Source organism: Biomphalaria glabrata, chromosome 8 (assembly GCF_947242115.1).
Source record: "Biomphalaria glabrata chromosome 8, xgBioGlab47.1, whole genome shotgun sequence".
Taxonomy (NCBI): Eukaryota; Metazoa; Mollusca; class Gastropoda; family Planorbidae; genus Biomphalaria; species Biomphalaria glabrata.
Genome location: NC_074718.1, coordinates 13,687,341 through 13,711,156, shown reverse-complemented (window position 1 = coordinate 13,711,156; position 23,816 = coordinate 13,687,341). Strand labels below are relative to the sequence as shown.

At 35.2% G+C, this 23,816-nt stretch overlaps 1 protein-coding gene across 2 annotated transcripts in view; it reads left to right on the top strand.

The window, feature by feature from the left end:
* The first annotated feature begins 490 nt into the window (after window positions 1-490).
* Window positions 491-23,816, top strand: part of LOC106059817 (glutamate receptor 1-like) — a 132,327-nt gene continuing 109,001 nt past the window's right edge. For both annotated transcript variants that reach the window (XR_008779460.1, XM_056038965.1), the window contains exon 1: window positions 491-941. The gene's annotated coding sequence lies outside the window, so the exon portion shown is untranslated. The remainder of the gene's footprint in view (window positions 942-23,816) is intronic.

Genomic DNA, 23,816 nt, shown 5'->3' with positions numbered 1-23,816 from the left:
CAGCCTCCTTACACTTGCAATAGAAACAGATGAGCTTTATATAACATCTTCCCCATTGAGTGCAAGATCTAAAAGAAGTTATTTACTTTGTTATTAATAATGTATATCTATGTCACCAATGAGTTGTACAATACCACCATAACCCCTCAAGAAAGTCACTCCTGATGCTTGTACCTTTTGTTTTCCAAACATTGCAGGCATATTCTATTCTCTTAATGTGCACTTATTACCCCCCTCTTTTTTTTTTCCTTTTTTTCCCTATCCTAAATACTCTCTTTTGAATCCTCACTCCTGGTTTACTCGAAACCTCCACTACCCCCCTCAGACACAGACACACTCTCACATTTCGCCCCAGCCCCCTTCTCTTGCCAACAACTGGCTTGTCTACAACACGCGCGCCCAGCCCCGCTCCAGCGCGGTGAAGACCCACCCCCCACCCCCACTTCCAGAAGATAAATATTATTTATTTATTCGTTTGTTTTGCTTTCGATTGACGGACATGGTTGTCCAGTCGTGTCTTCGGCCGTGACTTTAGGAGATATTTGTGGTCAATTTGTTCTAACGGGAAAGAGACCAGTAATGACTGTTTAAATGTGTATTCGTACATCAGAACTCAGCGTAAAGTTTAACTTCTACTTGTGAAAAGTATTTAAAATGCACCACTAAAATCTGATCAAAAAGAAAAAAAAAGTGAATCTGTTATCATGTGTACACATTAAACTTACTTTAAATGCGCATACTTTCTTTTCCTATATTAACAAATCTAATGTATACAAATCGCTAATCGTATGCTTCTGAAAAATTAAACTCGACAAGATATTTTCTTTTTTTATTGACTGGAGTTTCCGTCAGTTCATATTCTAAAAAGAGTGAATCAAAAGTGTTCTATGACTTTTCTTTTGGACTAAGTCTTATTATTTATGCTGTTTTCCCTCTCTTTGGTAAGTAGTCAATATTTTCATTGTTATTTGCTTCATTAGAATGACGTCATTGAATTGGTGCTCTTATCGTAAATTATGTGGACGTCATTAAGCACAGAGCGTCTTGCGGCGTGTTTTCATTGATGACGTCATCCGCGGTGTTGCTGATTTCTTGCGTTTGATCATTGTTGATGTGTGTCACGTGACTGGCCTACTTACATATTAAACAAGTTAGTAAATAATAAATGCAAATGATTGTATTGTGAAGAGCTATTTCTTCCCATTGTCACTCAAGTTTATGACATCGAAAATGTAAAGAAGTTCTAGGACGGCCCAGCTGTTTACTGCAGTGATTGTTGACAATCTTACCAGACAATTTGTTGAGTATTTTGGTTATTCTACGCATATTTCTAACAAGAAAGTCCTCTTTTAGTTGTATTGTTAACAGTAGTGTTCTTATTGAATCCCTAGATATTTGCAGAGTGTAGCAGACTTCAATTCCTCAATGCCATCAAATGTAATGTTAATGTTGGCTGCTTCGCACTTATTAATGCGTATGATATCACACTTGTCTAGGTCTTAAGACATAAACATATCGTCACTTTACCGTTTTAATAAAGGAATGTAATATTTGTTCCGTTTCTGTATATACCTTAAATCCTCCATGTACAATAGGCTAAACAAATTTTGCGTACATTTAGTGTCAACCTTGATATCGTTTGTAGTGCCATGGAGAAATTTAGATAGCGGGTTAATTGCTAGGCAAAACTAGAGCGTAGAGAGTCACCCTGGTGTATACCTCTTCTTATGTGGACAGAACATAATTTATCACTTTTAAGATGTAAGCTTATCTTCCAATTATCCATCCAAAGTCAGCAGTTGTTAGTTTTGTTTTTATAATGCTTGGGTTGATGTTATGAATTTCCAGGGTTTTTATTAGCCAATCATGCGGAACTGAGTCGAATGTTTTTTGTAGTCGATGTAGCACATGTGGTTTTTTTTCTTCTATTAGCTGGGTGCAATTTAATTCCATCAATAGTTAGTTGTAATTTACAGCCCCATTGACTCTTCAATAAACTCTGCTAGTAGTTTATGGACAGAACAAAATGTGTGCACTTTACTTTTAATAGTGAAGTTAAAAGTTTCTATACAACTGACAAGCAAAGGTATCGGCTGGTTGGTCAATGGATGATTGGGATTACGATCACCCTTTTTGGGGAGGAGAAATATTCTCCCTTCAGTGAGTTCTGTCAGAATTTTAATATTTTTATTATTATATTGTCAACTGAAAGGCGAGAAATTAAAAGCATACCCATTAGTTTTAAATTAGATATTTTAATATTTAGCAGATATAACTATAAATATTGAGATATATGGTGTAACCGGTGAAGCTGTTTGTTTGTATTACAAACTAATTTTATCATTAACTCGGAAACAATGATCGCTCAATATGTCGACCTTGACATTGTTTAGTTTGTTTATTCATCTCTACATCTGGCCCAATCTTCATATTTTTCATTTCTTCCTTGATTTCAAAAAGTTTTCTTTGTATTGCCTCCACATTTTCCCATATAGATTGTCTTCCTTTTCTATGTTATTTGTATTTTTATGGCTTCAAGAATGTAAATCAGATTTTAGAAAAGTAATCAAGCTGTGTTGAAATTAATCTCTTCGTAAAATCTAAAGTCCCCAGTTGAGCAGCAACTTATTCACATTTTAAATATATATAAATACTAGACATATGTTACCCGCGACCCGCGGGTCTTTATTTGCGCATTACTGTCGATATAGTCACTGAGAGTGTTTTGTAAACAATGAACGAAATAATAATGTAATTAGTAAAGCGAATGTGTCAATGTAAAAATAGTGTGAATGAAGCTCTCAAATCAAAATAGCTAATAGGCTTAAATCCATTTGTTCAAATTAAAACATTTGCTTGTAGGCCTACATATATTTGATTAAAAGTTGAGATGAATAGACTTAATTTTGTATGTTCATGTGTTGAAGTATAAAGTAGATCTTGAGGTAGACATAGATCTAAATCTACACTAATATAGAGTTAAAAATTGGCTTTTATAGAGTTCATTCTGTGTTGCGCATGCGTGACCTTTTTTCATGAATGAATATAGGCCTATCTCAACACGGCTACGCAGCTTTGTTTAGCGAACAGCGAACGAATGTATTAAAAATGCTTTAGAAAAACAAATTTGAATGTTAATTTGATTAAAATATGAAATGAATGGACAATAATTAGTATGTTTATGTGTTAAAGCATAAAACTATCTTTGCGAAAAGAAGTTTTATCATCTTAGAGTTCAATAAGAGTTTTAGACCTAGGCCTAGGAATAGACTAAATAGACTCAGTAGAGAGATGTGTTAATCACTGTTAATGTGTAACCATTTGGTAATGTCTAATGAAAGGATGTTCGCCAGGAAATCTGTAGTCACAGATATCAGGAACTAATTTATGTAAAAAATGCTTTTGAAACACAAAATTGAAGGTTAATTTTATTATATAATGAAATCAATGGATCTTCTTTTGTATTTTCATGTGTCAACGTAAAAATTTATCTGCGCAAAGTGTATTTCTTAAAATTAGATCTAGGTCTAAATCCTTTCGATCTTTTCTCATGTCAACATTGTTAACCATGGCCTAGATCCATAAATACTAAAGCTTTAATAGAGTCGGACAACTTTATTTTTTTTGAGGGTCTTAAGTTTGTTTTAGTAATACAGTTCCTCAGACTTATGACTGAGTGATGTACATGAACCTTGTGGTACATAAAAACAGCTTTAGGAATTAAAACGCACCAACAAAAACATTTATATTTCTTGGAACCCTTGGGCTCCAAATGAAATCAGGACAAATCCTTCCGAGAGAATCCCAATATCTTAATTCGTCTCCAGCAGAGGACAGTGGACAACCACGTGATCGTCAAGTTTGGACAGTTTATGAACAATTTTAACGTAAATTGTTGTGTATACCTTGAACTTTCGTTAGTGTCTTATGTGTTGTTGGCAATGTCATCTCTTCAGTACTGAATAAATATAAATAAATAAATACAAATGTTAAAAAAAAAAACAACCTACATTCGAAATGCTTAATTAAGCAATTTATATTTCTTCGTTTAACGAAGAACATTCTTGACATCCTTCAGTGTTACTGTGCAGCTCATTAGTAAGGAAGTCAAGGTGACCTGATTCCGCATTTTATTTCGAACCATATCAGGGTGGGCCTTAGATAATCACATGCCTCAAGGCGTCCCTAGATAATTACATGTCCCAAGGCGTCCCTAGATAATCACATGCCCAAAAGCGTCCCGAGATATTCACATGACCCAAGGCGTCCCTAGATAATCACATGCTCCAAAGCGTCCCTAGATAATCACATGCCCCAAGGCGTCCCTAGATAATCACATGCCCCAAACGTCCCTAGATAATCACATGCCCCAAACGTCCCTAGATATTCACATGCCCCAAGGCGTCCCTAGATAATCACATGCCCCAAGGCGTCCCTAGATAATCACATGCCCCAAAGCGTCCCTAGATAATCACATGCCCCAAAGTGTCCCTAGATAATCACATGCCCCAAGGCGTCCCTAGATAATCACATGCCCTAAAGCGTCCCTAGATAATCACATGCCCCAAGGCGTCCCTAGATAATCACATGCCCCAAGGCGTCCCTAGATAATCACGTGCCCCAAGGCGTCCCTAGATAATCACATGCCCCAAAGCGTCCCTAGATAATCACATGCCCCAAGGCGTCCCTAGATAATCCCATGTCTCAAGGCGTCCCCAAATGAAAAAAATAAAAATTAACAGTAAAATAACTAAAATAACGCAATTTATAAAAAAAACCTTTGTGTATTCTAACAATACCATTGGTCGCAAGTTACTCTATTTTATACTTTACGAGGCCCCCACCACTCAGAGGCCCCCGGCAGTTGCCTAGTTTGCCTATGCCTAAGGCCGGAACTGATTCCATTGCTGTTCGAAAAGACAAATACATGTAATATCACTCCAACGTGCATTTCATCGGTAGGACTCATTTCCTCAACGTTAGTTCAGAAATTCATATTAGTTTTACCTTTATTTTGACACGAATTATTTTTATTTTTGCTTCATCTGATATATAAGGACATAGTGTCCGACACATGTCACTACTATTGATTACGATTTACCTATGTACAATGCCGCCATAAATTTTATTTTATTATGTTTTATTAAATAAAAGTTTAACATTATAATATTAGATTCTCCAAAGAATCTAATATATATTTATTTATAAACGAAAATAAATATTAATTGATTAATGAGGTAAATCTTAATCCGAACTACAGAAGTTGTTTCCTTTCTTGCACGCCTGACTATTGACTGTAAGTCTCTCTGTTATATATCGAATATGAATAATACTTTTATATAATGTTATAACTAATTTAGCCGCCCTTTCACGCAGCCTCTATTCGGTTTGAATAATTATCAAGAACTTTTAACCTGTTATACTGCGTCCTTTTTAGATTTAAGAAGAGAGTACATTTCATAAATCTTTCAGTATAATAATAAACCTATTTGAAACAACCTGTTTCTTTTGGGGTTTCCGAGATGTATGACTCATATTATTGTGATGAGAAAGTAGCCTGATATAGTTGCTGGAAGGGGAAAATAAGCTCTATGTAACGGCCTCTTGTTTTGTTTATTTATATATTTTTATATATATTTATATTATTTATATATTTGTTTTCTTTGCTTTATGCATGTCTTTTTTTTTTTTTTTTTTTTCTGTCTTTAGATTGTGCATGTTGTTTTTTTACACTTCCAGTATACACTACTTAAGTTACTGTCTACAAGTGTAATGTTTGTCTTTCAAAGTTATGGTAATTAATTACAGTGAAAGGAAATGTTCAACAAATCTATTGTAACCTTTTGGTATGAAAAAATCGTCAATAAGTTTTGCCGTCAAAGTGAGTAATAATTTATTTTTTAAAATTATGTTTTAATACAAAGATACTCCATGGTTATGTAATATTTAAGGGACTACTTGATAATTATTTCCCTTGAAATTTTATTGTAAAAAAATCAAACATGTAAATAGTCACATCTTTGATATTATTAATACTTTTGATTCCTCATAGGATGTCAGAAACTTTCAAAAAAAAATAATCATAAAAGAAAGAGACAGAGAGAGAGCGAAGGTATTTTGCCCAAGAATAAAAGTAAATGGTAGAGTTAGTTTTTAGGTACGTGATTGTGGTAAACGTTCAGACTAGGTTGTGTCTGATAGTCGTCCATTGAAGGTGCAAGGTTGTTGACGTTGAAAGTGGTAAGCCTACCATTACCTTTAAAAATGCTTCCAAATATGGATCAGTTATTAGATCCTGACAGCTAGTTAACTCCTAGACTTCAAGTATGGATCAGTTATTAGATCCTGACAGCTAGTTAACTCCTGGCCTTTAAGCATGGATCAGTTATTAGATCCTGACAGCTAGTTAACTCCTAGACTTCAAGTATGGATCAGTTATTAGATCCTGACAGCTAGTTAACTCCTGGCCTTCAAGTATGGATCAGTTATTAGATCCTGACAGCTAGTTAACTCCTAGACTTCAAGTATGGATCAGTTATTAGATCCTGACAGCTAGTTAACTCCTAGACTTCAAGTATGGATCAGTTATTAGATCCTGACAGCTAGTTAACTCCTAGACTTCAAGTATGGATCAGTTATTAGATCCTGACAGCTAGTTAACTCCTAGACTTCAAGTATGGATCAGTTATTAGATCCTGACAGCTAGTTAACTCCTAGACTTCAAGTATGGATCAGTTATTAGATCCTGACAGCTAATTAACTCCTATACTTCAAGTATGGATCAGTTATTAGATCCTGACAGCTAGTTAACTCCTAGACTTCAAGTATGGATCAGTTATTAGATCCTGACAGCTAGTTAACTCCTATACTTCAAGTATGGATCAGTTATTAGATCCTGACAGCTAGTTAACTCCTAGACTTCAAGTATGGACCAGTTATTAGATCGTGACAACAGAAGAAGCAAAGGCTAGAAAATGTCGCCTTAACCTTCGGGCAGGTGGAGTTCGTTAGCCTTGGTTGGATATTTAAGCAAATGAACAATTTTAACATCCCTATTACCGATTGTTTGTATTCCAAGACACTAGTTCGCCGAAGGCCGGGAACGTAGGGGAAACCCCATTATTTTCCTTCACAGTTCTACATGAGTCGTACGGACGTCCGCTATAAAACAAATCCTTGATAAAAGGTATGTGAATGGACAGAGTTGTTAGTAGTATCATGCCATAGCAGTAAATCCTGTCGAAATTCACATAAAGTATCATTTATGTTTAATAATTACAGACTTCGTGAGGTTTCATTCCCTCTAAAATAAAACAGCTTCTTTACGGACTTTCTATTGTATAATTTTATAAGATGTTACAGAAACAAAACCTAGAGATCTACGCAAATAAAAGCAGCTTCATTTTTATTTATTTTTTTTAAATTATTTCTTTTGGCGCGAATTTCTGAAAAAAAAAATCTGGCCGGAAGTGTGATCAAGAAGAATGTGTGATGACATCATATTTCCCAACGTAAAAACATTTTTGGCGTCTGCTGGTATAAATAATAATGATGGCGAAGGAGCTAGGGATTGTGATGGATCGTAACTGATCATGGCTGGAGATCAATCTCCGAAGCCTAAATTCAGAAAGGTATTGATTTATGAAAACTTTATATCCTCAACATGAACGGTTGAACATTATCTGCAGACGATATAAACTCAAGTATAAATATCTGGAATGTAATCTGCTATTCAGTGCTGAAATATAACTCCACAGCCATCCTAATTTACATAGAAACTCATATTATGCTGCTCTTTGATCTCGAAGATAGAGTATTGGATGTACACATTAGGAATATCAAACAATCGAATATTATTGTGTGCGAAAAAAACAAAATCTATAGCCTAATATGTATCTAGCTCAGTGTTTCCCTAATTGTGTTCCGAGGAACCCTAGTGTTCCGTGAGGCATGAAAATGTGTTCCACGAACTACTGGAATAATTATCTAGCAGACAACCACGCTAATTAATCTCTTTTTAAAAAATTAGCAAAGTGTTCCGCTAAATATTTAGAATGTGCGAGTTGTTCCGTTAAGAAATAAAAATTAGATACTCTGATGTTCAGCTGCTGACATTTAAAAAAAAACTATCTTGAACAGACAAATATATATCAAATATCACAATTCTTTAGTGTAGATGGTTTTAGTTCCAATATAGTTCATAATAGCGCGCCATTCATTTCATATCTGTCTGTTTGATGATATAGTTCTTGAGAGTTGTTACCGGTCGTGGTAGACCACTAAACCCTTGTAGGCGTAATATATTTTAACTAATAATACCTGATATAACTTTAATAATTCCTATATTTGTCTGTGGTGAACAAACTAAACTCATTTTATTTCCAATATAAACAAAATCAACTTGTGATCAAATTAAATAAATGTAGTAGGCTTTAGTAATATTCTTTTACAAAATCTAATTCACTATTCAGTCTCACGTTCTGCAGTCGTTTCCCCTAATTAAGACCAAGTGACGACAATGCCACCTATGTTGCAACATTCACAACCAATCGCCGTCGCCATTCAAACACACACACATTCCATAACCCTGAGAGAGTTTGAATGTTGAAACCAGAAGATAGTAAGGACTGATTTAATAATATGTTACTAAATGAACAATAGAGTGTAAGAAGGACATTTAAACACTTTACGTCTGCCGGAAGAAGGACACTGTCTAAAAAAAAAGGAGAGAGTATCCTCCTTTTACCAGAACTCTGGTAATCCTACCACAAACCCAACCAGAAATCAAATATGGGCAGAGAACCCTATTACAAGTTACATAAGGGCAGATAACCCTAACATTAGTCAAATATGGACAGAAAACACTACCATAAGTTAAAAATGGGCAGAAAGTTAGTGATTATGCGTTCTTCCCCATACATGTTTGTTTTTTCTTGAGTATTTTTCTTATATATTGTTACAAATGAACAGTGACAGTTAGAGGTCACCTCGGCGAGATGACACTGCAGCAGGTGTTCTCTGGAATTGACATGTATAAACAACGACAGGATGTGATGTTTCCTCCCGTGTTGTTCCAGAGGATACTAGCAGTGTTTTTGCAACAATGGACAAGCGATTAGGGACTCTATATAAGCCAGAGAGTTAATGTGAAAGTCAGTCGTGAGTGAGTCGTCGGTACTGTTGTCTACTGTGCGAGACAGTAGAAGAGAGATGTGTACGACTCGACGCAAGTTAACTAGGGTAGAGTTAACTGGAGTGGACTACTGTCGTTAAAGTCTATACAGCGAACTACAGTGGACTTGAGCCGTTACAGTCGATACAGTCACTGTAAGACGTGTGCGGCTCTGATTCGGTAGACTTGAGTACGACTTGGTTCAGCTTTGGGAGACCTGGAGCGACACTGGGAAGTGTGTCGTTGGTCTGTTCTGTAGAATACGGCTCGATGCAAGTTGAGAAGAGATGAATTGCAGCGAAGTGAAGAGATGCATTGCAACGAAGTATAGCTAACAGTAAACTGACAGATATTGTACAGTCTTCTACGCTACATGTTACAGTAATGTTAGAGTTAATAGTCATTAAAGTTATATGAAGCTGAAAGTTGAGTCGTCAAGTTCTTTGCAGTGTTTTTATTTGTCAGCCTACTAGTACATTTAGCCAGAAGATTCAGAAATACGTAACAATATTTTGCTTGTATTTTCCAGCATTGCTATCAACCTAAGGTCGTTTAGGTGTAACTAAGGTAACGCTGTGGTTCCTTTTAAAGGCTGGAGATCAAGTAAAACACGTTCAGTCCAATTAAACCGATCACCCGGTACTCCATTATATCATCACGGTAAGTAGGATAGCACCACTCGGGAGGGAGGCCAGATTTGACATAACTAAATCCAAACACGACAACACAATGTTAGATAGAGGCTGAAGCTAATGGTCAGTCCCAGGCGTCTAAGGAGCTATGGTCAGCTCGCTATGAAATAACCTTGACGCATCCTGGGCTCTCTGTACCTTTTATCTCCAGTCACAGCCTGGACGTGACGAATGCCAGAGTTTGGCTTTTGTTGGCAGACATCGCGGGAAATCCCGGTCACGTACAAGACAATACACTTACGAGTGTTAGCAAAGAGCTGGACATTTTGGGAAGTCGGGTGCATGGTATTCCCTTTGGGAAGTATGCAAAAGCATATATAAAGTAGGCACTTGGTCAGTAGAAACAGACGACACTTAGCCATAATTGTTTCAAAGACACTTAATATCGAGTTCTATGGACGATTGTATCAATCCAATTGTAAATTAGACATAGGGGCTTATTGTGCAATATTTAATTGTGGTGCAACTGTGGTAAAGAGTGAGTTCACAAAATGGGCTTGTTAATGTACGGTCTTTTTTTTAACACATTTTTCATGAACTTACTCTGTCTGGTCCAAAGTTTGTACGTGTCAATTCTCCGACATCCAATCTCATATCAAGCTGAAATTTTGCACAATTATTTCTTTTACCATGAGGCGGAGCGGTAAAGCGCTTGGCTGCAAAACTGGGGTCCGGGTTTCGAATCCTGGTGAAGACTGGGATTTTTAATTTAGGGATCTTTGGGCGCCTATGAGTCCATCCAGCTCTAATGGGTACCTGACATTAGTTGAGGAAAAGTAAAGGGGGGTTGGTCGTTGTGCTGGCCACATGAGACCCTGGTTAACCCTAGGCCACAGAAACAGATGATCTTAACATCATCTGCCCTATAGACCACAAGGTCTGAAAGGGGAACTTTTAAAAACAGATATCCCTTTCTTCTCTCCCCCCCTCCCGCCATTTTCCCATTCGGTCCATATTAGTGATAGGATCATAGCGTATTGAGACAAATGATAGGATCATAGCGTATTGAGACAAGTGATAGGATCATAGCGTATTGAGACAAGTGATAGGATCATAATGTATTGAGACAAGTGATAGGATCATAGCGTATTGAGACAAGTGATAGGATCATAGCGTATTGAGACAAGTGATAGGATCATAGCGTATTGAGACAAGTGATAGGATCATAGCGTATTGAGACAAGTGATAGGATCATAGCGTATTGAGACAAGTGATAGGATCATAGCGTATTGAGACAAGTGATAGGATCATAGCGTATTGAGACAAGTGATAGGATCATAGCGTATTGAGACAAGTGATAGGATCATAATGTATTGAGACAAGTGATAGGATCATAGCGTATTGAGACAAGTGATAGGATCATAGCGTATTGAGACAAGTGATAGGATCATAGCTTATTGAGACAAGTGATAGGATCATAGCGTATTGAGACAAGTGATAGGATCATAGCGTATTGAGAAAGGTAAAAGCATGAAATAGCGCTAAACAAAAACAATTGGTAACAAGATTACAAAGAGAGTTTGTGTTACACAAACTCAGAGGCGGCCCCCGTCGAAGTCGGATCCCTGTCGGATCTGTATAATCGCAAATAATATTCAAGAGGTGATTTAATTTTGATGATCAAAAGTAATAATGTTTCAAAGATTCATTTGCCGTAAATTTAAATTTAAATTAAATAAAAAAATAGTAGATTAGTTTTAGTATATTAAAACATTGCAATATTGATCAAAACGTTTGGAAATGAAAATCTACACTTTTTTTTTACACTTTAAGTATAGAAATTGAAATTCTATATCTTAATCTAGTCTATTTTATTCTAAACTAGATCTAGAAATTCTAGATCTAGACTCTAAAATAATTTTAATTAGAATATAAATCCAGATCTAGAGATACTGTAATAAAAATCTAGATCTAGTTTAAAAAATCTAGATTAGATCTAAATCAAGATATCATTCCTTTTTTAAACGCGATTCACATAACGAGGCTTAATAAACATTACTATACCGAGTTCTTTTTTCATTTCATTTGAAGAATTAATTCCATATGACGTCCGAGGAAAAAAAAACACTACGTCACACGGCCTAGCTAGACTAAAAATCGCCTTCATCATTACGAGCCATTTATCGAGTGTTCATAGACTTTGGTGCACCGAGTGCGTTCTTTAAGCATTTCATTTAAAGAATTCATTCCATATGACGTCAAGGAAAAAAAGCAACACTACGTCACACGGCTTAGTTAGACTAAAATATGTTTTCATTAATCCGAGCAATTATTCGAGGGTTAATAGACATTGGTGCACCGAGTGCGTTCTTTTAACGTTACATTTAAAGAGTCCATTCATATGACGTCAAAGAAAAAAATTCCATTACCTCACAATAGGCTAGTACCGGTACCATAAAAAATGTCTTTATTTACACGAGATATTTAACATAGACATTGGTGCACTGAGTTCTAATAGAATTTATTTAAAGAGGATCAAAGCCGCATTGTTTTTGCGTTTTGTCTGTCAGTCGGTCTGTCCGTCATCTTGATATTAAAAAAAATACAACAACTAAAAGTTATTAAAAATTGATTAACCTTTATTTTACGTTTCAAAACATAGCAATAATTTTTAGGTATGAACACAATTGAAAAGTTTATATAATAGATTGTTCCGGATGTTTGTATAAATAGTAAAAGAAAAAGAGAATTTCAGATAAATGTAATACCGTTAATTAAATTTTTTGGATGGTCTCGTATAAAAATTAGATGTACTACAGCCATGTGGAGAGATTTTCATACCTTACTTTGGTGTTTGGATTCTGTTTTCCTTAAAAATCGGAACATAATATTAACGATAATTAGATTTTTTAATGTTTTAGGTAGAAAGTTAAATGTACCGTAAGAGAGTAGTGAGTTAAAATATTTTTCATAAAAATCCGTAAAAACATTATTTCGTAAATAAGAAGATTATTTGTTTATTAATTAGAAGAGGGAGTTCAAACAGTTATTTGGCGTTAGTAGATTTTTAAATAAATTCGGAAATTTCTGGTGACGATTTGTAAGAAACAAAATCCGGAACATTCTTTATCGATTACAAAACTTCTATGTTATGTTTCAGCAAGAAAATTAAATGTCTAAAAAGTAATTTTCAGTAATCAATTCTAGTAAATTACTTTTTTTTTAAGCCCTGAACAACCTATTGTCGATATTTTTAAAATTTGTTTAAAGATGAAAATACGGAACAATTTGATATTGATAACCAAATTATAGTGACGCATTGTCAAATAATATAAATGTAATATAAGTAAATTATGCGATTTCAAACAATCATTAGGAAATTCATGTTTTATAAAACAATATCCGGAACATTTTTACACTTAATGAAATATAAGTCAGTATAGAGATTTTGATTTAGCATTAATATACTATTTACATAAAAAACTGAACAACATATTATTGATAATGTGTTTTTGCAACGTTTAGACATGGAAATGGAATGTAATATAAATTAGAAGAGCAAACAAACATTTGTTTGGGTTGATTAGTTTTGCACAAAAAAATCCGGAACAATCAATTTTTTAGATACTTAAAACTATTGAGATGTTACGGGAGGAACATTAAAGGGTAAATCAGATTTTCAATAGCTTTTAGAGTTCTAGTTTTTTTAATCAAATCTTGACGGACAGACCAACCAACAGACAAAACGCACAAAAATAATCTTCTTTTATTCGGATGGCGGCACTAAGCAAAAAATAAATAAAATCTGATTTTTTTAAAAAAAGTTTAAGGAATTGGTTTAGTACCTGGTCATATTGCGACGTTACGCTACTGCACGAAAATCGCTGCATAAAAAGTCCATTTAAAAAAATGTGCGTGATATTTACATACAAAGTGCATTATTAGCCTTTATAAACAAATAGAAATGTTTTCTTTTAATTTTAACAGCTAGTTGACCAGAAAAAACATATTTAACTATTATTTATATTTGTTGTAAACATTTTCTGTACATTTTAGAAATATATTTGACTTAGTGATACTGAAAATACACAAAAATTGTCCATCTTTGTTAGCACATTGTAACATTGCCTCCCTTACATTTACGTAATTGTTTTAGAATTGGTGTATTTTTATGAAAAAATCGCTTGCATAATTTTATTTTATAATTTTATAAATTAAACGGTTTGCTTTTAGAAAACCAAAAGTAGCCGTTGCACCTAAACTTTTCAAGCCGCATTTAATGATGAAATAATATTTTTCATATCTCTTCTAGTTTTCGAGATCTGAGTGTGACAGACGGACAGACGGACAGACAGACAGATGGACAGACGGACATTTTGCACAAACCTAATAGCGGCTTTTCCCCTTACGGGGGCCGCTAAAAATGTTATTAATCGCACAGATTTGTTGTCGTTGGTCTATTGCACATTTAATTACATTAATTTGTTGTTTGACAAAACTTCTATCAACACTCGCTCTGTTTGTCGGTCAGGTAAAAACTGTGTTACTTTATTTCTCCTACCCCCATTCGGAACATTCGCACAATTATTCATTGACAAACGTAGAGAAGACATGAATCAATATAAAAAAGCAACCAATTAGACAATTGATTATTGGTAATTTGTCAATTAGTTCAATAGCAGCAAGGAAACTAACACTTTAGTATTCATAGCTAAATTTGTTGGGTTTAGTCCCTTTAAATAATTGTTCACGCATTTTCTCCCTCACGCATTCTCCGATCAAGTTGATACTTTAAAAAAATATTTATTGTACCAATCAATAAACAAAAACTCTCAAGTAGTCAATTAATTATTGGTAATTAGTTACTTTATTTGATATCGAATAAGGGAAATAGCTTGTACATTATTGGTAGATATACTTTTCAAGACGAAGTTCTTCCCCTTTAGATACGTTGTTTTTTGTTTGCTTTTTTTTTATGAATTTTTTTAAACTTTGCTTGTTTTTTTTTGTTTTTGTTTTTTTGTTTGTGTGTTTCCTCTTGCAAAATTGTATTCAATATATCTTACCACAAAATGATTTAGATCAATAAGCAAGAAAACATTCAAAAGTACTCTTTAAAAATAAAAGACAATATCTCTTTCATACATTTACAGTGCGATTATTTTGCTCTTAATAACTAATGAGTGTTAGATTTTAAAAAAAAAGGACATTTTTTACCTCCACCCCCCCCCCCCCCATTCCCCGATCAACAATCCTGGTTAAGCCAATGTATAAATCTACTACACTTTATACTATTCTAATGATTGGCTTTATATTTAGACTTAGAAGATGGTGGGCAAAATGTTCCTGAAGATTTACTGATGAATCATGCGGAAATACCCGAAGACGTAGAATCCGGTCAAGATAGATATTTTCCATTTCTCGAGCCAAATTTAAATTTATTTCTTTTTTTACTTTGAAAAATTATAAAGGTAAAACTAGAGTTTACCCAGTGTGGCCAACGAGCTAGTAATTCTTTTTCCAGCGATATACATAAACTGTCAAAAATCTAGGAAAATCTTGAGCCGTTTTCGAGATCTGTGTACACGTTTTCCCTAACCTTAATTTCCACTAAGGTAGACATGGAATAGATGTATTTTAAAACAAAAATAATTATCCTTATTAAATATACCACTTTAAAGACAAAAACTTATTACTCATATCATGTTGAAAATTTCTATTTTTAATAAAGATACTAGGCATATTGAAAACTAGCATAGCCATTTGGCTGTTCTTTGGAGATTACGTGTAAAATGACTTAAATAAATACAATTTACATTTTCAAAGGCATTCAGAAGTAAAGGTATTTCCCCATTGTTTAATAGATTAGTGTTTAAACTTCTTTATTCAACAGTAGATGGCCGAATCTGTGCTTAATTATAAACCAGATGGAAGATAGTTGTTGTTTTTTTTAAGAGGCCCACGAAAGGGGAATAGACTCTATTAGCTTTCTGTGCTCCGTCCGTCCCGTTTAGATCTCGTAAACTAGACAAGAGAGTGAAAATCCAACATTATAATATTTTAGACCTTTCAAAGTTCTGATGCAACGGCTACTTTTTTCTTTTCTGAATATGAAAATTTTAATTTTTAAGTTCAACTATGCAAGCCTCAACAAATAAAAAACAACAAAATACAACATTGCCGTAAAAAAAAATTAATCTATTTAATTGTCCTATGTGTATTATGATGCATTGCAGTATATGCGATAATATGTAAAATTACTTATTAATTAATGCTTTAAATTATGTTCCACTTATATGCATATTAAATAAATGTTTTCTCTTTTGACAAAAAATCTTAACCGTTTGCATAAATTTGTTAAAAATATTACACTCTTTGATGTTCCACTACAATCTGCCTCCTGTTTTTGTAACTTTTAATAATGAATAATTGTAAAAATGGTGTAGTTTTATGAAAAACCCTTTACATTACAAAACAATTAGATCAATTAGATAATCACTATATGACATCAGATAGGCCAGGTTCTAATCTAACTTCAGCGTCATTTTAAACTGTCCTTAGGTCTTCTGGACCGTTGGGGCACTACACAAGATCTATCAACCTTCTTTCTCCATTCTTCTGTCATTTGCCTTTGATAGATTTCATTTTGATATTCTTTCTGAAAATATAGAAACCTGCCTTTTTATCGACCCGTATGAATTACGTCGGGGGCCGATTTTGAGTTTTTGTTTCCACACAAACTGTCTTTGTAACCTATTTATGGTTGTTCTTCAAACTAATTATATAATTCACTAAATTAGTGTTTCCAAAACTTTTTCCCTAATGGAACACTTCGCACATTCTGAGTATTTTGCGAAACATTTTGATTGTTTGTTTTCTATAGAGAAATTAATTCACATGGTTCACATGGTGGCCTATTAGCTTATTATTCAAGCAGTTCGTGGAACACATATTCAGGCCTAGCGGAACATAGGCTTCCGCGGAACGGAATTTGGGAAAGATTGCACTAAATGATCAACCATTTTGTCTGCGGACAAACAGCTATGTTTAGAATTTATTTTCAGTTGATTATCTTTTCAAACTGTCAAGAAATCTTTGCGATTCAGTACATGGTGCCCGATCTTACGCTGCTCACTCGATTAAGATGACAATGTGCGCCTAGTGTATTATCCAAGTTCTACTTCGAAAGAGATTCATGTATAGTCATCGACAATGAATAATTATGCAAAATTTCAGTTTGATCCGAGAAGTTGAAGTTGAAGAAACAACGTGTAAAAGAATCCTTCCAGACAGACAGCCGGACTGAGTTAATGTAAGATTTTGTAAAAATATTTAGGTCGCGGCTGGGTTTGCAAAGTTTTATTAAATACTATTCTCTACGTTACTCTTGGACTCTGAAGTCTCAATGTGGACACATGATGTCAAACTTCCATTTGTTTAGACTAATAAAATCTTTTTGTTGAACGATTGATTGAAGGAAATCGACCAATAACAATTAGACCAAACCATTTGGAATCCGCGTATTTTTGTTTTTACAAAGCTTATATCAATAATGTCAGTCTGTCTTGTAAAAAGTTTGTCAACGTTATTTCTCCGACAGCCTATCTCGGATCAAACTGAAATTTTGCGCAATTATTTTTCCTTACCTGACAACACAAGAATCAATTAAAAGAAATTGTACTTGACTGAAGTAGTGGTATAAGCTGAATTAGTCCCCTTTATAAGTCGCAGCTTTAAAGTAAAATTGTTACAAACAATAGATAACTATCCTCTAATAACTTCTTTTTTCATAGTCACCTCACGTCGGATGGAGGAGGCTTGCGCCATGAGATCGAATTTAGGTCTATCCCTTTTTAGTTTTAAAAAGTCATTTGGAATATCCCTTTCTCCCCCCCCCCCCCCCAAATTTTATTCCAACTGGTCCAGATAAGTCAAGTGATTTGATCAGAGCGTAGTGAGAAAGCTAAAATCATGAAATAGCGCTAAACAAAAACAATTGGTCAAAAATATTTCTAATCGAACAGATGAATTATTGCTAGTCTAAATCTATTAGAAATTCAATTACATGACTGACCCAAGCTAATCGATACAATTACACATTGTATAAGCTTTGTTTCTTTAAAAAAAACTGTTTCTTCTATTCTGGACAGGGGCGTAGCTAGGAATTTTTCAATCGTTTAGGGACCGGGGGGGCTTGGCCTCTTGGAGGCCCCTGTATTTATTTTTTAATGTATAAAACACTCATTTGGGGCCCCCCTCAAGTAGCGGCCCGGGGGGATTTTCAAATTCTACCCCCCTCCTCCCCCCACCCTAGCTACGCCACTGATTCTGGAAGCGTTATATCGCTAAGCTCAACTACATAGACATTGCCAGGGCGACAAGAAAACTCCCCATGCGGTTAGTATTTGGACCGAGTAACTTAAGGTCAGCGATCTATCTATCATGTGACCTATTCTCCCACCCTAACGGCATGAACCAGTGTTTAGACAAACCCGAGGGCGGGGGGTGGAAGAGCGTGAGTATCATATTGATGTGACGTCTGACTTCACGGGGGATAAAACTCGACCAACACTTCGACTGGGATAGAAAAGAAGAGATGGTTTGGGGTTGGAGGGCTCTGGAAAGTGTGGGGGGGAGGTGATTTAAGTGTTATGTGGCTCGAGAGGGCGGCAGCGAAGATGGTCATCGCCAAGCTTTCCATTGATACACTGAAACTGAGGGAGATCAGCGCTGAGGATTGCTGTCTGACTCTGTACACACTGATAAGACTAAATGTACACACTGGTAAGACTAAATGTACACACTGGTAAAGCTGAATGTGCACACTGGTAAGAATAAATGTACACACTGATAAGACTAAATGTACACACTGGTAAGGCTAAATGTACGCACTAGTAAGACTAAATGTACACACTAGTAAGACTAAATGTACACACTAGTAAGACTAAATGTACAGACTGGTAAGGCTAAATGTAAATGTTTATTTTATAAATTTTTCTTAGAGAGCGTAGATGGAAGGAGTTTAGATTTTTGGTGTAGCGGAATAAAAGGTCCAGGACTCTGATAAATATTAAAGTGAAGGGAGGACTCCATCACTGTAGGCTTTCAGGTTTGTAGATCTGCAGAGTCCTCTCTGTTCCACACTTGTCCTTGAAGTCTGCTAAAAGCAGCCCTGACACGTGCAATACGGAATCTTACCTTATCATCTTGGTTGGCTTTTGTTGACATGGTGCTTCCCAAATAGACCAACTTGTCAACATTTGCTAGTTTCAGTTATTTTGTCCATCTATAAGAATGTCTGGTTCTATGACTGATTTATTTCGAGGATGTTGGTGAAACACTTTTGCCTTCTTTTTTTTTTGACATTAATGTTGAGACAAAATTTTGTGTAGGTGTTGGTTAACCCTTTTAAACTCTTTTGAAGGTGCTATTCATCGATCACATTTAGGGCACATTCATCTACAAATAGCAGGTCTATGACGCAGTCATGTTGAAGGTGCTATTCATCGATCACATTTAGGGCACATTCATCTACAAATAGCAGGTCTATGATGCAGTCATGTTGAAGGTGCTATTCATCGATCACATTTAGGGCACATTCATCTACAAATAGCAGGTCTATGATGCAGTCATGTTGAAGGTGCTATTCATCGATGGCATTTAGGGCACATTCATCTACAAATAGCAGGTCTATGATGCAGTCATGTTGAAGGTGCTATTCATCGATGGCATTTAGGGCACATTCATCTACAAAACAGCAGGTCTATGATGCAGTCATGTTGAAGGTGCTATTCATCGATGGCATTTAGGGCACATTCATCTACAAATAGCAGGTCTATGATGCAGTCATGTTGAAGGTGCTATTCATCGATCACATTTAGGGCACATTCATCTACAAATAGCAGGTCTATGATGCAGTCATGTTGAAGGTGCTATTCATCGATGGCATTTAGGGCACATTCATCTACAAATAGCAGGTCTATGATGCAGTCATGTTGAAGGTGCTATTCATCGATGGCATTTAGGGCACATTCATCTACAAATAGCAGGTCTATGATGCAGTCATGTTGAAGGTGCTATTCATCGATCACATTTAGGGCACATTCATCTACAAATAGCAGGTCTATGATGCAGTCATGTTGAAGGTGCTATTCATCGATCGCATTTAGGGCACATTCATCTACAAATAGCAGGTCAATGATGCAGTCATGTTTTACTTTGGTCTTCGTCGTAAGTCTTTGAACATTGAATAGACTTGTGTCAGAGCGATATCGTTTGTCAACTCCAATGCTTTCTTGGCATCTTTCTGCATGACGGTGAACCTAAAGCTGAACAGTGTTGAATCCAGCACACAGCCCTGCTTCCCTCCATTTGAGACAGGAACAAGACTTGAATTTGGCGCCTGTTAATCGCTTTTGCCCCTTCTGTTAGCAGCTTCGGGGGACACAACATCTAAGCAACACTTAAAGACCAGGAGGAGTTGTTAGACGCTATTTGAGACGCATTTTATTACCACTTCCGGTAATACAAAACTTACGGAACCAATTTATTTAGCAAGCATAGAAAATTCACCATTAGCTCTTTTTCTCCTGATTGACGATACCATCGTTGATTTGACCCCATTAAATTAACTTAATTATTGAATTTGTAAACTTTAATTTGTGGTATATAATAAGGGCATGTATTTATCTATACCAATTATAACATTTTCTGATTAAAAGAAAAGCATTATGTTTAATCGTAACAGGGTAGTGATCAACAATAATTACGGAGAGATAGAGTTAAAATGTATTTTATAATAATGCGATACTTCTATTCAAAGTTTTGTTTCATTTCTTCCTTCTCCGTCACTCTGTTCAATTCGTTTTTTTATTTTTATTTTTCATCCCCTTATTAGCTGGAGCTCTTAGTTTTCAAGTAATCTGATTTAAAACGAGATCATTTCTGACGCTACATATTTGATATCTCTTGAAACTTTGTTGATTTTTTTTAATCAATACGAGAACGAGGCTCAACGTTGATTAAAACGGATGTTTAGCATTGTTATATAAAGAGCATTTTCTGTCTTTTTATGTAAATTTTTTTCTTTTTCTTCTGAATTTTACATAGAAATATTCCTCGAGAATATTATTAAGCCCAACTGAGGAAAGCTGAAGCCTCTGTACATCAGATGTTTACGTTGTTTTAGAATCGTACTCTTCAATGCAGCATATCCCGATACAATAACATATATAAGATGCAATATAACATAACATCACAATAACATAGAAAAATACAACACAACAATACAATAACATACAAAGATACAATATAACATAACAATACAACATACAAAGATACAATATAACATAACAATAAAATAACAAACAAAGATACAACACAACAATACAATAACATACAAAGATACAACACAACAATACAATAACATACAAAGATACAATATAAAACATTATCATATAAATTTCTTGTTGTATGTATCAGTATGTCGACAAATATATTATTCCAAACCTTAGAATCTCGCTACACACACACGTAGTTTTAGGAGATTCTCTTTTCTTATGAGAACATTTTCTCTCTCTAATGAATGGATTTTTTACGTGAGTTCCAGAGTAAGCTAACAATAAGAGACTGTCTCTAAATAGACCGAGGGGAGGTGAATGGATGTCTGTCGTGTCTGTCGTGTAAATAATGTTCTGATACATTGCCGAGACGTTATCCGATAGGATACAGAAGTTAGATATTGTCTAATGACGTGTACGTTGTACAAATTGTGCACATCAACTGAGCATGGCCTTAGTCTGACATCTGCGCGAATTGCTTCATGGCGCGGGTTGGGTTGAAGGAAGAAATAATTATTTATTTGTTTAAGATTTTCTTTTTACATACAAAGATTTTTTTCTGGTGCACGGACTAAAGGAAGTCTTGATTAGTTTTTCTTTTTTTCTTTGGAATGGTAAATGAAAAACATATGTACACTTTTATTGATGTGAAATTAAAGTCTTAGGCTATGTCACCTGTAACACGAAGAGATAGCATTATTGAGTTGTCAAAGGTAAGATGTCTGTCTAGCAAGGCACAAGCATCGTTCCCTGGTGATCTCTAGGTCATCTGTTGTAGAGATGTAAATGTCTAATCTGAGTCTGTATAACTTGTACTGTTCAGCAAATAGGTTGCGTGTTTCTGTACGCGTCAAATTACTAGCGAGTTCTTGGTTACAGACATGCAGACGAATAACACAGCTCAACAAACAGAGTGAACAACCAACAGGCTGCATGAAGTATAACTGTTTAATTCACCACGGGAGCAGTCTAGTAACGATGTTACCTCTATGAAAGCCTAGCCTCAACTGTCCGTTCAATCTAGCTAAGCTACAGCCTCGCTTTGAATTTATGTCGTCACAATTATGCGTTCACTATCAGTCACTTAAAGTGCGTCTCTCCACTGTTCATCTGATTTGGTCAACGGTGAACGAGCATTTGGTCCGCACAACGACCAACCGCCTTGACTTTCCCCACCTAAAGTCAGGTGCCCGTTAGAGTTGGACGGAAATTTAAATTCCCAGTCTTCAGCAAGATTCCAACCCAGGACCCCAGTTTCGGAATCTAAGCGCTTAACCACTCAGCCGCGACTCCCCCTGCCTATCTTGCGTAATGGGAAATCTTCATCTTTTCATTTTCTTGCTTACATTTCACCCTATCGCTTTCTCTTTTATTGCTATTGTATATCTTCAGCTAATACAATCCAACAAGCAAAATATTTTTTAAAAAAATCTTTAAAAAACAAAAACAAAGGTTATCTAAAAGGGAAGAAATAAGTCCTTTAAACTGTATCTACCAAAAATGTACAAGGTACTTCCCTAAGTCGATATCAAACAATATTAGTCATTAGCAATAATTGACTATTTGATTATTTTTGTTTATTGATTCATGTTTTGTTAGGTACAATAAATATTTATTTTATGTATCAACTTGATCGGAGAATGTATGAGGGAGAAAAAGTGTTAACAATTATTTAAGGGGACTAAACCCAACAAATTTAGTCATATATGTGAATACTGATGTATTAGTTTTCCTTGTTGCTAGTAAACAAAATGGATGATGGTCATGTTTTTACTGGAAAATTCTATAATGGTGCAGAACAAAAGCATCACACACAACTTGATAATCACTTTAAAAATGACAATGTTTGATGGTCGTACTTGCAAGGAACATTTCAAAACTTCATCTACAGCTTGATGTCATTGTCGCTTTGATTACTCTAGTAGTTAATGTACATTCTTAGACATACAAGCATTTATAATACTTGAAATCCATGCCGATTCGTCACCCTCGCTAAAAGCATTTTGCATTGTATGTCACAGAAATGTTAGGCTTATAAGGTAACTGGAGAATCTTCAATAGTCCCAGGCTCTAGCATTTCTTTCCGTGTGTGTACTAGGATGTAGATCTTCTTTCTATATACACGAGAACTGGCAATATACCTTGAAAACTGGTTTTGTTATCAATGGCGTAATGCTGGTGGGGGGGGGGGGCAGGATGCGATAGCCCTCGGTCACACCTAAGACAATACTTTTGAGGCTGATTGTCTCAATATGTTTGTTCATGTCACTATAGGATTGTGTTGATCAGACTATTCGTTTCTGAAGTTGGTATAATCATCTCTATTAGGCTGTTTCAGACTTCTCCATCAATAGCGTGATGCCGGAGATACTGCTTCAAATTATTAACTTTAGCCGCAGATCTCTCTGAAAACTGAATCTTTAAGTACTACCTCTTGTCCCCTTCTAGCATCATCCAAACTATTTTTAAAACTTATGGAAAAAACATCACCGTTTTAAATAAATTTGTCAACAACATACAACACTGACCTTGAACTGCAAACATATAATCTAAAAATAAACTTAGTGCAATAGCTGCTTTATGTTGCGTGACACACACATTACACCCATTTGGAGATTCCATAATGTCCACAATGTTACACCATACTTAAGATCACCTGCTAAATGTTAAACG